Here is a 12786-nt window from a genome sequence, read left to right on the forward strand (position 1 = left end):
ATTTGTGTCTGTGTGGTCAGTGCAGTGAGGCATTTAAACGCTGTTGCCCCTCCGACGTGCTGGGGGGTATTAGTGGGGGAGGGGGGTATTAGTGGGGGGGGGGTATTAGTGTGGGGGGGGTCCCCCGCAGCACCTAGCTTCATCATTATTCATGGTTCCATTGATGAAGCTAGCGCTTTAGCTGCAGATTAGCTAGCGGCGCTGCTGTTTCCCAGCGTCCCGAAATCGTCGGAAAACGTCGGTTTCGCGGCGCGAAAACGGCCGGAATAAAGGAAGCCTGCTGGCCTTAGCGCGACCGTGGCCTCTGAGCGATGCTACCTGTTAGCGTAGCATCGTATCGCTGTACTGTAGAATAGAGCCCAAACCCACCTGGAACCTTTTTAAGGTACTTTGTTCTGGACGGGATCGGCTAATTTCGCTGTGTTGATGTGAGTCTGGCGACCATGGACCCCCCCCACAGGTGCGAGGCCTGTAGCTTTAAGTGGACTGTTTGATCTAGCGTGCCCCCCCCCCCCCAACTTTCCCACAATGCAGCTGAGAATGTACAGTTGAACTGTTGGTGGGAAATCAAAGCTGGTCTATAAACGTGAGATTGTACTCTGGTTCCAAAATTACACTCATTCATTTTTGCCCCCCCAATACCCCGACAACACCCCCCTCCCCCCCAAAAAAAGCTTTTGTAATGTTATTGATTCTATTTTGAGAAAATGTATTTATTTTCAAATAAAATATTTATTTAAAGCTGGTTTCCCGTTGTCTCTGCTTCCGCCCGGTTTAAAAACGGGACTTTTTGCCGTTAAAAGTTCGTTAGAAACTTCGTTACGTAATCAGAGTTGTTGCCTGATTAGTCAGGAAGCGACGGCGGACGTGTTCCAACCAGGAAACCACACGACCGCAGCACAAACGGGCGTCCCGAGTGTTTGTTTTGGCCCGTTTGCCACTCAGAACCTCCCCCGGTTCTGACTGTTACTGGACCGGTGCCGCGGGGATGCGTGGAGGGGAAAAAATAAATAGCTTCATTAAAATTCTAATTAGCTGTATAGTGAAGTCGCGTTGAGAGGACCTGAAATAGCGGCTACATGGCGTTAGCCGCGGCGGCTACGCGTCCTTGAGCTGTTTCTTTTAAATGAAAACGCGCTGATGACCTCAGATACGCGCTACCAAAGCGCCCTCGGGTCCCCCCAGGTGCTTTTCCAGCAGATAAAACAGATCAATGACCTCTAAGATGACCTTCAGGATAACAGCCCCCCCCCCCCCCCCACCCCGTCCGTTCCTCTTCCTGCTAAAGATGCTAAAGGGCAGGAGGAAGCTAACGCTAGCTAACGACTCTGCTGGAGCTCCGCTGATCTGAACCAGCTTATCTGCTCTGAAACGTAAACAGGAAGCCGACACACGGCGCCTCTTCCTGTAGCGCGGCGGGCGCGCGTGCACGCCCAGAAGCCCTCAGGTCCAGACCAGGAACCCTCTGGAACCGGAAGACGTCCGAATTATGGTCTGGAACCGCGCTGTCGCCACTGTAACGGAGGCTTTGTGCGTAACGTTGGCCTGGATTGACCGTTAGCATCGCAGAGATTAGCCACCTGGTCGACCTTTAGCTCCGTAGCTCCTCTCTGAAAGCGCCCCAACGTGTTGCCGTTGAGGGCCCCGCAGATGCATCCTGTGCGTCGCCATGGCGACGCCCTGTTTTGGCAGCTGTTAATCCATCAAACCGATCTTTGTATCGCCCAAACCAGCTGCGCCGGGTCGCGTTTCAGCGCTCGCAGGGTTCTTTTGAAACCGAAAGCTGGTTCCTGGCCGAGCCCCCGTACGCCGCGGCGGCGTCACGGGCTAACGGCAAAGTCGGCAACTCAAATATACACGATGGAAAGTGACATGACGGAGCTCCGACAGTATAAATGAAGACACAAAGATTTAGAAACCTGACAGTTTTGCTTTGTTTTCCCGCCTTTTGCCTCAGAGGGGCTTCGGGTTAGCAAGCAACACGTTTCACCGCCGTTAGCATGTCAGTTTATCTCTCTATTTTTCGGTACGTTTAAGTGCTGCTCACGAGTTTTAGCGGAACGATTCCAGTGAGATCCACGTCCAACGTGTTCATCACCAAAAGAAGAGGCGAGAGGGGAACGTTAGCGTTTCCCCATGCTAATGTTTAGTCTACGTTATCAGCAAACTGTCCTCGACATTCCGAAGGATTTCCTGACTGAGACGAGCGAGCAACTTTAGCAGCACTTGGCGAGCCGCGATGATCCACCGCCGGCATCACCGATGATTTCACCGATCATCTGTACGCTAAGCTAGGCTAACGCTTAGAAACCGCTTTGGCAATTGTCTTGTAAAACACTTCACACACTTTTAGCACTAGCAGCACACAATGTTGCTATGTTGTGTTTGCTAGCACGGGGCTGCCGCGCTAGCAGCACGCAACGCTTTGATGTTGTGTTTGCTAGCACGGGGCTGCCGCGCTAGCAGCACGCAACGCTTTGATGTTGTGTTTGCTAGCGCGGGGCTGCCGCGCCCACCTGTGTGACAGCAGGACATCCCTGCTCTGACAGGCTAGCAGCGCCGAGCTGCGGCTAACTGCTAAAGTCTGGTTTCTGTTGCTTAACAGAGGCGACTTCAGCAGGTTTCAGGCTCAGACTGGCTCACGGCTCCGCGGCTAATCGCTTGTGTCGTAAACACACGTGTAATTAACGTGTTATGACGGCGAGAAGTCTTAAAGGGACGGTTGCCCAAATTCAGACGTTGCTGCTGCGTTGCCATCCACCGTTGCCCCAGCTGAACGCGCTCTTCTATCAACTCAAATCTCCCGTGGGCGGAGGCGTCAGTAAACGTCTCGTGGGCTTTCCAGACGTGTTTGCTTTGAGGTTTTGATGACGCTGCTTTGATGTTTATCGCAGAGGAAAGACCCCGGAGGATTCCGCCCTCCGGACGGTCCGTGGTGACAGACGAAGGGCGCTAATTCTTCTTGTGCTCACAACACGCGTCCTCTGTGACAGCATGCTAATCCCGCCGTGTGGCCACGCCTCCCGGCCCCTCATCACGCCGCCCGGAGTCTCTGAGTGACATTCAGGGAAACCAGCGGACAGGAAACTCAGAAATGTCGTCGCGGATTCCAGAGTTAGCGAAGGACGGTGTTACTCAGCGCCGCCGCGCTGTTTCGCAATGCTGATGTCATCGTCTCGGTTTCCCCGGGAACGGTCGGGGGTGTCGCCCCCCCCCCTCGACCCCGAGGCAACGGTGACGCACGCCAACGCTCCCCTCACGTCTGCGTTAGCCGTCTCAGCGGCGCCCTCATTACTCACCGGCAGAGCCGGCGGTGCTTCAGGGCTGAGGAGGGACCAAGCCGATGGGGGCCCAGGTCAGGGCCAAGGTCAGGGCCAAGGTCAGGGCCCAGGACAAGGCCCAGGTCAGGGTCCATGTCAGGGCCCAGGACAAGGCCCAGGTCAGGGTCCAGGTCAGGGCCCAGGTCAGGGCCAAGGTCAGGGCCCAGGACAAGGCCCAGGTCAGGGTCCAGGACAAGGCCCAGGTCAGGGCCCAGGTCAGGGCCAAGGTCAGGATCCAGGTCAGGGCCCAGGACAAGGCCCAGGTCAGGGTCCAGGTCAGGGCCCAGGTCAGGGCCAAGGTCAGGGTCCATGTCAGGGCCCAGGACAAGGCCCAGGTCAGGGCCCAGGTCAGGGCCAAGGTCAGGATCCAGGTCAGGGCCCAGGACAAGGCCCAGGTCAGGGTCCAGGTCAGGGCCCAGGTCAGGGCCAAGGTTCCACATCCGTGTGGCTCACCTGGATCTGGAAAAGTAAAACCAGAGCCGTACAAAGATGACCGTTTTATCTTTTGATGACATTCAGTATCACGATATTAAGCTAGCACGCTAACGATAACGAAGCCTAAAATGTAAAGTCCAGCTCCGAGCAGCAGGTTCGGAGCAGCGGCTGCTTCTCCTCATCCCAACGTGGTTGACAGGGTGCACCGGGGTTAGCCAAATGCTAACGGGAAAGGTCAAATGAAATGCCAGTGCCATTTACAGAGAACAGCAGCCCTTTAAGCCAAACCACAGAGTTTATTTGCTAACTGTTAGCGCTTGACTTTAAACTCTGAGTCACAGGCAGCACTGGAGAGTTGGAGGTGGGTTAAGTTAGCGAATGACTGAATAAAGTCGCACACTTGAGTTAGCATCAAAAGCTCCAAAAGGACTTTATTTGCTAACGTGTCACAACAGAAAACAGGATATTGAGAATCAAGAGCGGCATTAAAGATAAACTGGATGTTGAGAAAACAGACTGGGAAGCGCTTTAGCATGCTACGTTAGTCGCGTCAATATTTGTTATGAATCACCAGCAGCTCGGGGACACGTCACACCGCTCTCCTCTTAGCGTGTTAGCATCATCAATACTGTTTGGTCTGTTGTACACGAGCTATATGTGACGTCTGCAGCGATGCTAACAGACCCGCTCCAGTGGTTTAGCAGCATCATGCTCTCCTCGTTATCGTTCCCACAGATGGCACCGAGTTCAGACATTAATAAGACTATGCTAACGCCCAGGGCTAAAAGGAATGATCACATCTTAAATTATTTATTTAAGACTTCTGTTGGAGCAGAACTGTCTGCAGACAGCTAACCTGTTGAGAGCTGGGTTCTACGCTAGCAAATACGCAGAAAGGAGCTCCAGAGTTCACGCACGTTCTCATGCTAACAGCCGCTCTCCAGCAGCGAATGCTAGCAACAAGTGGTTCAAACTGTTTAGCTTAAAACGTAGCCCCAAGTTTCCATTTTCTGACCGTCACTGATAGCGCGCGCTAACTTTAGCCGCGCTCGCTGTTGTCATTAATTTCTCCCCTCCGTGGGGGCTAGCGTGATGCTCTGCATGTGAACACATGAGCTGCATCATGTGATCAGCCTTCACCATGGGGTCCAGTCCCGGTCTCCCTGTTCCTGGATCCAAGGGTCTCTCTTGGAACCAGGAAGCGCGCGTCCCTTCCGTCCCTCCACGCTGCCCCCCGCCCTCTCATCCGTGTCCAACCCCCCCGCGGAGACGCCGCTCTCCAGCTAAGTGGAGGAGGAGGAACTTGTCGTCTGAGCCGCCGGCTCTTATCTGGGTCCAGGGCTCTGGACCGGGTCCAGGGCTCTGGACCGGGTCCATCTCCTTGGTTCCAGATTTGCATGGCTGTCCGGACGTCAGCAGCCACGTGGCCCCTCCTCCTCCCGACGCCACCGTCTCCTACATGCGTCAGCAGCCCCCCCCCCCCTCGTCCTTGAAGACTCTCTGGCTCCTCTTGCTCACTCTGCCTCATCGGGCTGCAGATTAGCTGGCGGCTAACTGGTTTCTGCTCACCTCACCAGCCTGTTCACGTGCACGGGCTCTAGTAGACGTGCACTGGAGGGAAACCAGCTCATAGTTGAAATCAACGGCTTTGATAGATAGCAGGGAGCACTCCTTTAGCTCGCTAGCATTGTGGAACTTCCTGTTACCCTACGACATCACAGTCCACAGGGAGCTAGCACGTTAGCACGTCCGCATGAGGCGTCTTCTGTTAAAGCTGCTTTCACTGTTCGACTTCTCACCATCTCGAACCGGTTGGACAGAAATTCTCGTTGAGAATATGGTGGTCAGGACTTTTTTAGCCCTGGAATTTAGCCGCGGCTAGCTTTGGTTGGCGCCACAGCCAGCACGTTGTCCACGTAGGTGACGTTGACGATTACGGGCGACAAAGTTTCAACGTGTAGGATCCAACACGAGAGTGAAGCTGGATCGGATATCGACGCTGTTGCTCCGGCTCGGTGGCTAGCCTGCTTGCCTCCAATTAGCACCTGGTGGCTAAACTACAGTTCTTTGTGTGTGAGCGCTAGCCGCCAGTGAGTCACGCACTCGTCTCAGCGCTAGTTTTCTCCGACACGGCGTGAAAATACAGACGTGTCAGGAAAGTGACGCCTCTTCCCTCGGCGGAGGCCGCGCCGTCCCGCCAGGCCTCTTTAGCGAGCGGCTAAAGGACCCTGGCAGCGCTGGTATCAACGAAAGGAAAGAATTAAACGGGGGGGAAAAAAGCGAGAATCCCCGTGAGAACGACCGCTAAAAATATTCCCTCTGTGCGCCGCTACAAGGTCGCTCTGTCATCTTGATTTGATTGGAGCGCCGCGGTCGCGCTAACAAGCCTGACAGTATTCCAGCGGAACATCCCTCACGTCTCCGGCGCTGGTTTCCCTCTTTAACCTCGGTCCAGATCAGCGCTAGCCTATTTTCAGCTAATGCGTTTAGCTTTATTCACCTGAATGTTGCTGGGGGTCAGAACCCACCGCGAGTCCTCGTGAAGGCGTCAGCAAACACGGGACTCGTTTGCCCGCCTGACTCACTGTCGCCCTCAGGGTTTTGCTGCTAGCATGTTGGAGCGATGACGAGTCAATATTAGCCAAGACGCCACCTCACAGACGCATCTTAGTTGTCTGAAACCTGTGGAGCTGCCAGAGACCCCCCCCAGCTGTCACAGGTTTAACCCGCCACTCCGCTACATCAACAAGCTACACGTAGCATGAGTCAGGCTACACGTAGCATGAGTCAGTCAAAAAATGTCCCGTCTCGACTCAAAGCTAACATTAGCAAAGCTAACATTTGCAGTGAAGGAGGTGCGATCGAGGTTTGTTTAGGAAGTCCTGATGAGCCCCTCCCCTGGGGCCACTGGAGCTAATTGCTAAAGTTAGCTGCCGACTAATCCACGATTCGTCTCTTCTACATTCGTTTGCTGTGGAGGTTTTTCTCCTTCAAGGGCACAAGAACGTGACGCTCGCCGCGTGTAGGCCGGTGAGGGAGGAGGGACACTTGTGCATGCTAATAGGACTTAGTCAGCCGCCCCCGAGTAGCTTAGCCGCTAACGCGCAGCTGCTGCTGCGTGGTCGCGTCTGGGCTCAGTCGACCGCAAAGATAAAACAGGAGATAAGAAGTTGGGGAAAATACAGCCCAGATGTTTGAGGCAGAACCGGAGGGTTGGAGTCACGTCCGAAAGAGGAAGAAGAAGAGGAGGAGGAAGAGGAAGGGTTGAGTTTGGGGTGGCGCAACCGCCACAAACCCGCCACTTTTGACGCAACCGCCACAAACAGATCGCGTTTGTCAATTTCCGTTCCTGCAAGGTGGAGGGCTGGCGACCCAGAAGGACACCTGGAGGCTCCGCCAGCATCCCGCTCTCCTCCCATCCCCCTCTCCGCCTCTCCGTTCCATCCCTCCATCTTCCACATTCGTTTAAACCGGAGACAGGAAGCGCCCTGGCGGTGCACTGCTGCCCCCCGCTGGCAGCGTCGGGAACTGCACCCGCAGCTGCTCAACTGAAACCAGATTGAAGAGAATTTCCGTCTTTTTAGGTGACTTGGCTGAGAAAAAGGTGAGAATAAACATCGAAGGACAAAACCAGCAGCTTCCTGGATGAAATAACCGAATCCACTTCTCGGGAAACCAGGGGGGAAATGTTTAAACCGGTTAAACTGGTTAAAGTGGGAGACCGGACCAACATGAAAACCAACTTTTTGTATTGCTCTTCTCCTCCTAATTGTTGGGGCAGCGTCACCTGTGACGGGTCACCTGACCCGAGACACCTGCCGCGTGAGCCAATGAGCTTCCTCCTCCCAGTCCGGACCGGAAACTAGATCACTGTGTTTCTGGGTTCAATCTTTCGGATTAAAACGCACAATAAACTCAAGACTGAAAGTTTATTTTTTTTTTGGTTTTTAAAGAGTTGCAATCAATCAAATCTGAAGGCGTGGATGAATCAAAACACGGACGGTGACGGGGATCACGTGCGCGTGCACGCCTGGCTGGAAGATGCAGTGCGTCCCAGGTCCAGATGGACTGGTTCTACTGGTGATGCTCCTGCTGTTCCCCACTGGTTCCCAACTCTGCCCCGGGTCCCTGTTACAGGTTAATCCAGGCCTGCGCACGCGGAGCCTTCTGTACACGCCGACTTTAGCCTCCTTTCTCCATTTCTCCGTGTTCATCCCTCTTTTCCGCACTATTTACTGGCTAAACAGCGGAAGCACACGAGCGTCCGCTCATTTACCGGGGAAGTGAAGCAGAACACGCAACACAAACTGGGTATTTTTCTGCCTCACGCAGTCGTTCCCGCACGGCTGATATTTCTACACCATAAAACATGAATCCCGCGAGCAGCGGCAGCCTGGGGTGGGCGCGGGGGGGTGGGGGGGTCAGATTACCGTCCTGCGGCTCCGGGTGGGATCAGAGCGCTGCCTGTCATGACCCGCCGCTGCCGCTGGAGGTCACTGTTGCTCCAGATTCATCCCTGGTTGCTCCCCCGGATTCAGTCACCCCAGAGGACCCCATCAGGTGACCCCCCCGGGGGGGAATGTGCTGCTTCATCCTCAGAAGAGCCGCAGATTACATAACAGCACCGGTTCATTTGAACTGGGTCCATTGTCTGAAAAAAGATGAAACCTCTGGGTTTATGTTGCTTTGACACTGAGAGCTGAGCGTTGATCACATGACGAGAAGCCCCGCCCCCACCAGCAGGACACCTCCTGGTCTCCACTGGTCTCCAGTTTGAGCTTTTTAAACCTTAAACTGGTTTAATCCAACAAAAATCGCACTTGCTTCCACCTTGGGAGTTGGTTAGCATTAGTAGGATAGCTAGCCCGGCGTGCTAATGTTTACGCCCTACATCTTGATTTCTTCCACCTGCTTCATGTTCAACACATTTAGAGAAAAGATCTGAACCTCTGTGCAACCTCGGACCACACCGGCGTTCCCCCCCACCATGGCGCGGCAGATTAGCAGATTAGCTGTTAGCTGAGGAGAAAATGAAGTCAGGCTCCACGTGATTTATTAGCTCAGCAAACAGTTCTGTCATGTGTTCACAGCCTCGACCAGCCGTCCAAGTCTTTATCCGTCCAGCATGATGTGGGAATTATTGCCCCATTAAACGGGGCAACCTGAGGTGTTGCAGCGCTGCGCCATGGCAACCTGGGCCATGCCTCATCAGCGAGGGAGAACACGTGGAGCTTCAATGCAACAGCGAACGGCTGACTTTGTCTCCGTTGGGGGCCGAGAATAAAACCCTGGTGGGCGGGGCATAACGACCATGGGGGCGTGGCCACCAGAAGAAGAGTTGATGCTGAAAAGCACAAATGTTTCAATAAAGAAACATAAAGCCGATGTCACGTTAAGCCCTCTGGGTTCCTCTGAAGGTGTCCAGCCTGTGTGTGTGTGTGTGTGTGTGGGGGGGGGGGCACGTTGGCCGGCCTGCCCCCAGGGAGGGAGGTCAGTGACCCGTGGTGGCGCCCCTCCATCGTTATCAACAGTGAGTCATCAGAGCGCCGCTCAAGTTCTGCACGCCAATCATCCCGCCGCCTTTTTGATGCCCCCCCGCCTTGTTGGAGTGATTACCTCCCTCCCCCATGTCTCTCCTCCTCTCCATCCGCACACACACACACACACACACACACACACACACACACACACACACACACACACACACACACCCTCCTCTCCTGTACACTTCCATCACATCCTGCTGGGAATTTTGGAGGCCTGCCAGTGGCGACAGTGCGTGGGGGGGAATAGTGTGTTTGTGTGTGTGTGTGTGTGTGTGCGTGGGGGGGAATAGTGTGTTTGTGTGTGTGTGTGTGTGTGTGCGTGGGGGGGAATAGTGTGTTTGTGTGTGTGTGTGTGTGTGTGCGTGGGGGGGAATAGTGTGTTTGTGTGTGTGTGTGTGTGTGTGTGTGTGTGTGTGTGTGCGTGGGGGGGGGGGGGGGGGGGGGGGGGGGGCACTACATGTTCGACAGACATGAACTCAATCGACTACTGAAGGAATCCTGAAAATATTTGTGGACCAACGGCAACGGTGCATTCAGGGCCTCACTTTAGCCTGTTCAAGCGTCACCAGGGCGATAAATTGGGGGGGGTGGGATAACCGGGGGGGGGGGGGGGGGGTAACTAGGATGGTGTTGTCTCCCAACCAGCAACAGTGCAGAAAGAAGCATTTTTCAACCAATTTATTAATCCTTTTAGGCAATGTTCCCTGTTCAGAAATGCAAATTGAATCAATCTGAGTCTGACTTTTAAGACTTTCAAGTGGGATTTAATTAGAAGCGGAGGCACACAGTTTTAATGAGGGGGGGGGGGGGGAGAAGAGAGGGGGGGGGGAGGAGGGGGCGGCGTTTTAATGCTATTCCTGCGGGATTGGGGTGAAGGACGCGTAAACCCGCCGCTGACGGCTTCCTCAAAAGAAGAAATTCCATCTGTCCGTCCGTCCCCGCCGCCCTTCACCTCCCACCCAGCTGTTTACGCCCGGGGACCGGTTCTGCCCCCGGGGGGGTGTTCGGTGGCCCCCCCGCAGCCCCCGCAGCAGCAACATCACCCCGCTTCCTCTCCCTCCGTCTCCGCCTGCATCCTTTGTCCTTCCGTGCTGCTGTTATTTACTCCCCAACCATTTCTCTTCCCCTCCTCCCTCCATCCCTCACCCCCCCACCCCCCCGCCCCCCCATCACGCTCCCATCATTTTCCGAGCCCCGAGCTGACTGAGCCTCCCAAAGCCATCAGGTCTGATTGTCTGATCTCCAGGCATCCAAATGAAAAATGAGGATTCCTCTCAGCCACTATTTTTATTCTGTTTTCATTCTCTCTTTCATCCGTCTCTCCGGTTTTCCTCCCCTCTTCTCACCTCTTTTCCACACATCGGAGCGCCGCCGTGTTGCTGATTTCGCTCGTGCTTCTTCACCTCCACTGGCCTTCCCCGAGCTGCCAATCTCACCCCTTTCCTCCCCTCCCTTCCCTTCATTTATCCTCTCCGTCTTCTGACTGGCAGCCGCGCCGGCTCGGGAATATGGAGGGAGCGGCGGAAGAGTCGGAGGCAGGGATCAGAGAGCGAGGCCCGAGGTCGCGCCGTGCTAGCTCAAGAAAACTACGTACTCGCCGGGAAATACTGGCGGAGCCGAGAGACGTGCCGCGAGGGCAGGTGGGGGTGGAGCCGCATGCACCCACCTGTAATATTAGCGACGATGACGAAAGAGTGAAGCTAACGTAGCTAGCTTTAGGCTAGCCTCAGCATCACTTCAACGGGAGCTACTTTTAGAGAAATAAAGGAGATGGACTAACAAGGCGCCACCTTTCGTTGAACTGTAGCTAAACTATGCTAATGCTAATCCTCGCACAAAAAAGCCACCTAGTGGCCAAACTACACCATGAAAAATGTTTTTTTTTAAAAATGAGGTTTAGTTTTTGTGCAGAATCACTTGAAAATTAAAGGATTTTTAAAAAGCACATTGAAGCTACAGACCGATGCTAACGCTACAGGTCAGTGCAGCTCTCCTCTGCCTAAACCTCCCTTTAAGCCTGTTTTGTTGAAAAGACACCTTGTCCTTCAGGTTCCAGGTGACCTTGTATCTGATAATCGCAGCTCTCGGATCCCAGCAAGCGGCAAAATCAGTGATGCTTTATGCTAATGTTATTTTTCCCCTCACTTGGAAGTAGTGTAACAAATTTATTCTGATCCCTTCCAAATATCCCCCGAGTTACCGTCAAACTCACTCCCGGACTTACGTCGTCCCCCACTCTCACGGAGAAGACGTGGAGAGGTGTTGAGAACGATGATTAGCGAAACAAAAAGCTCGGCTCTCTACACGTGCGCTGTCCTGTTTTCCATTTTAAAGCTAGCTTATTAAAGCGCTAGTTCAAAACGCGGACGTGGACACGTCGGTACCAAACTGGCAACCCTCCCAAAGGCAACACCTGACATCACGTTAGCACAGCGATGCTAATGATGAAGCCCAAATGCTGCCAGGGGGGCCCCCCAAAACTCTGCTACCGTGGCCGGGTGGAGAGGTGAGGGTGAGGCGGGTGAGGCTGCCAGGTGTCAGTGTTGTAGATGAGCTGCTGGACTGTACGGCCGGAGGTGATGGAGTGCGTGAGGTCCACACTATCGCCGTCATTAATAACCACGACAGGCCTGGCAGCGCCGCGCCGCTACGCTCGCATACATAACCCTCCGAGCAGCCAGTAACCCCCCTCACCCCCCCTCACCCCCCCCACGAGCAGGCACACACCTGTCTGGGTACCGATGTTGACATGACAGGACAGGAAACTTACCCAGGATTCTTTGGTATAACGGCGTAAAACACATCAGGTAATCTGATTGGTCGGCAGGTGATGGAACGCTGACTCAACCAGGAAGTTGCCACAGCCCGGCTAGCCAGCTGCGAAATTAGCAGCAAATGCCGATACGATGCTAATCCGTTAGCATCGCTTTCTCACTCAACGATCCTCAAGGCAATTTTCAAAAGCTGTTTGACTAGTGCAGGTGGGCTAGCGTTAGCATTTCTGTCGCCATTGCTAGGATAGCAACAAGCAAACTGTTACAGAAACTAGGAATACCTGTTATTAAACGCATCGTGACCCACGAGCACGCACGTGTTCGAGAAACACTCCATCATCTGTTGATGGTGGCGGCAGTAAGAGACGGCGGAGGGCGGCGGCGGAGCGGCGGGAGGAGAAGATGGAGGGATAAAGAGGGAGACGGATGAAAGCGAGCGGGAGATTTGATGAATTAATGACTGCTCTCACCAGCAGAAGCCTCCTCGCGCTGCGACTCAGACACAGCCGATGAAATAATAAATAAACTCATGAATAAGTGAGGAGGCCTGAATGAGACGCCGCTCCAGAGGGGGGAGGAGATTCGGGGGGGGGGGGGGGGGGGGGGGGGGGGGGGAGGGGAGGAGGGGCGGCGTGGCGAATCGGCACACGGTGAGCCTCTCTGGTGATTTGCTTCAACATCAAGCAGCTGGAGGTTACTGAAAAATTTAGG

Source organism: Takifugu rubripes, chromosome 12 (genome assembly GCF_901000725.2).
Source record: "Takifugu rubripes chromosome 12, fTakRub1.2, whole genome shotgun sequence".
Lineage (NCBI taxonomy): Eukaryota > Metazoa > Chordata > Actinopteri > Tetraodontiformes > Tetraodontidae > Takifugu > Takifugu rubripes.